Consider the following 3,208-nt stretch of genomic DNA (forward strand, 5'->3'; position numbering starts at 1 on the left):
CTAGGACCTTGACATAGATTAATATTTATTCTATTAAAAATATGAGTTTTTATATTTAGTGATTTATTTTTTTTGGATGATCTTTCCCAATTTTCTTTTTCTTAGGTGTACTTTTACATTTTTAAAAGCAATTACTAGTATTATTTAATATTAAATAAATACTATTCACATATATCAATCATATTTATTAATATGGTTGATTGATACAAATTTTCTTAATATATCAACCACATTTATTAATGTGATTGTGCTAGTCACTTATTATAATAAAAATTAATATGTGATTGTACTAATCACTTATTATAATCACTTATTATAATGAAAATTAATATGAAAATAACATTTTTAAAGAGAAAAGATGCGAAGACCACAAAAAGCGCTATAAACGTAATGATAACGCAGTGTGTGGAAAAATAGGAGAGAATCTTTGTGCGGCTATGTAGTGCAATTTCCATGGAATTGTGATTATGGTCATTGGTTGGGTGGAAGTTTTAACGCTAGGTGTTAAAAATTTGGACCAGAGAATCTTCGTGTGGCTTTCTTCTGCAATTTCCATGCACATAGAAAATCTGGAGCATGCTCTTTCATTCTCGGTTTTATTAGAATGGTGGGAAGAGTCGTCGAAATGTCTTTTTCTTTGAAACAAGATTCGACCGATAACTGACGATTTCAATTTCAAAATGGTCACAATTTCAAAATGGTCACGGAACGAATTCGTGTCACATGGAAACCCATCACTAAATATCTATAAGTAACTCATGTTTTTATTGGAATGCAGAATTTGAATGGTAATTCATGTTAATATGGGGTAGCTGATTTTATGGGCCTTCCCGGGCTAAGTTGCGTATATATCCCCCGCATTAAATACTGTATAGATAGTTGGTTAGGTGTTGCCGATTTTAATAAGATTGCATGAAAGATTTTAAGAATTTATTAACTCAGATTATTATATGGTAGCTGAGTTTAATTTCATCTTTTATTTATTAAATTCCAAAATATTTTTATAATTTAAAATCAAAATAGCCCTACAGTGTAGTCAACCTGGAAACCTAGTCATACATAGTAGTGAGATACCTGGAAACCTGAAGATTACGCGGCATAACGCGTTCACACTAATTTCATTTTTCCTTTAAAACGGCTGCTTCCGCCTTCAATTGGAGGCCGTGCTCGTTCTCTCACATTGCAATCTCTCTTCAACTCCACACAATCGAAACCCCTCTCTCCATACGCTCTCGCCATGATTCAATCGGCCCACATCTCTTTATCTCACGCTCGGGCGTTTCGTGCAACAAATCCCAGCCATATTCCGGCTGCTGCTTCTGGTGACTGCATTCTTTTCCCTGTGAAATCGATAGTGCCCAAGACTCTCGTCTGTCAGTCATCTCTAAATCTATGGAATCCTTCCAACAAACGTCCGTCCGCAAAACAGAAGCGGTGGTCGCCTGTTCTCGTACGGGCGGTGGAGAAACCCCAACAGAACGTGCGCAACTCTGGTGTTCGTAAGACCGCCCAGCCACCTGATTTGTCTCTCGACATCAAGGTCGTCGACAGGCCGATTGCCCGGCCGATATTCCCCGGTGAGCACGAAAAATTTGGGACCCAATTAGATCCCGTGCAGGAAATTCTCCCGCTCTCGCCCAAAGAATCCCTCAGCCAGGAGAACTGGCGACAGTATCAGGGATCAGAAAACTGGGCAGGGCTTGTGGGCGATCGATTGCATCCGAATCTGAGACGAGAAATCGTGAGATACGGCGAGTTTGCGCAGGCCACCTACGACGCATTCGACTTTGAGCCCCATTCTAAATACTGCGGAAGCTGCCGATACGGGCGACAGAAGATGTTCCACAAGGTCGGGCTGGACAACACGGGGTACAACATCACCAAGTATCTGTACGCCATGTCGGACATTCACCTCCCTAAATGGTTCGGCCGCCCATCTTCCATGGACGACGATACATGGAGCAAGGACTCCAACTGGATTGGATACGTTGCGCTGAGCACAGACGAGGAGGTGAGGCGCCTGGGGAGGCGAGACATCGTGGTGGCGTGGAGGGGGACTGTGACGCAGCTCGAGTGGATGGAGGATTTTCAGGATATTCTCCATCCCTTGGGAGGGGTGGGCAGCCTGCACGAGAATTCATCAGTGAAGGTGGAGCGAGGGTTTCTGAGCATATATACCTCAAAGGATCACAACGCCAGGTACAACAAGCTCAGCGCTTCCGAGCAGGCAATGAAGGAACTCAGTCGCCTGGTGGACGTGTACACGCAGAAAGGAGAAGACGTGAGTATCACCATGACCGGCCACAGTCTCGGTGGTGCCCTCGCTCTGCTCAGCGCCTACGAGATCGCAGCGAAGGGCCTCAATTCGCACAAAGCCGATCCCGACAGGACCGTCCCTGTGACTGTGTTCTCTTTCGGAGCTCCGAGAGTGGGCAACTGGGCTTTCAAAGACAGATTGGAGGCGATGGGGGTGAAGGTTCTGCGCGTGGTGAGCAAACAGGACATGGTGCCCAAGATGCCCGGGATCGTCTTGAACGAAGGGATGGAAAAATTCGAGCGACTGATGAAGCCGTTGCTTGACAATTTCCCGTGGACATACGCCCACGTTGGAGTGGAAGTCAAGTTGGATCATGGACGTTCACCTTCTCTGAAACAAAATCTCGACCCTGCAGAGTATCACAACTTGGAGGGATATCTTCATTTGTTGGATGGCTTCGAGAGTTCGTGCGCCCCATTCCGAGGGGGTGCCAAACGAGACGTGGCGTTGGTGAACAAGGCCTCCGACATGGTGAGGCCGGAGCTTATGGTGCCGGGAAACTGGTACCAATTGGAGAACAAGGGCCTCGTCCGCAACTCGTATGGAAGATGGGTGCAGCCTGAACGAGATCCCGAGGATATCCCATCTCCTAACCACGTACTAGTACCAGCTGAGAAAAGTCAAAATAATAATGTTGTATGAAGGGTCCTGCAAGGATTCCTTACATAGTTGTGTGTAGGGGAGATATATAATCTGTCAGTTTTGCTGAACATATAAAAACATTATTTTGGTTCCAATTTGGTCCATTCCTACTTTTCAATTATTTATTTTTAAAATTTATTTTGTTATATAATTTTACGGGGTTAGTCTGGTCCTCATATTCATTGGTCCATTCCAACTTTTCAATTATTTATTTTATTATATAATTATACCCATTTTAATATTATAATA

General features: G+C 43.6%; 1 pseudogene; it reads left to right on the forward strand.

Annotated features, from left to right (window-relative positions):
- Nucleotides 1–1,180: 1,180 nt before the first annotated feature.
- Nucleotides 1,181–2,995, forward strand: LOC149248610 (phospholipase A1-Igamma1, chloroplastic pseudogene; annotated as a pseudogene).
- The last annotated feature ends 213 nt before the right edge of the window (nucleotides 2,996–3,208 follow it).

Source organism: Pinus tabuliformis, chromosome 7, assembly GCF_031772625.1.
Source record: "Pinus tabuliformis cultivar Carrire ecotype Pingquan chromosome 7, CPIR1, whole genome shotgun sequence".
Lineage (NCBI taxonomy): Eukaryota > Viridiplantae > Streptophyta > Pinopsida > Pinales > Pinaceae > Pinus > Pinus tabuliformis.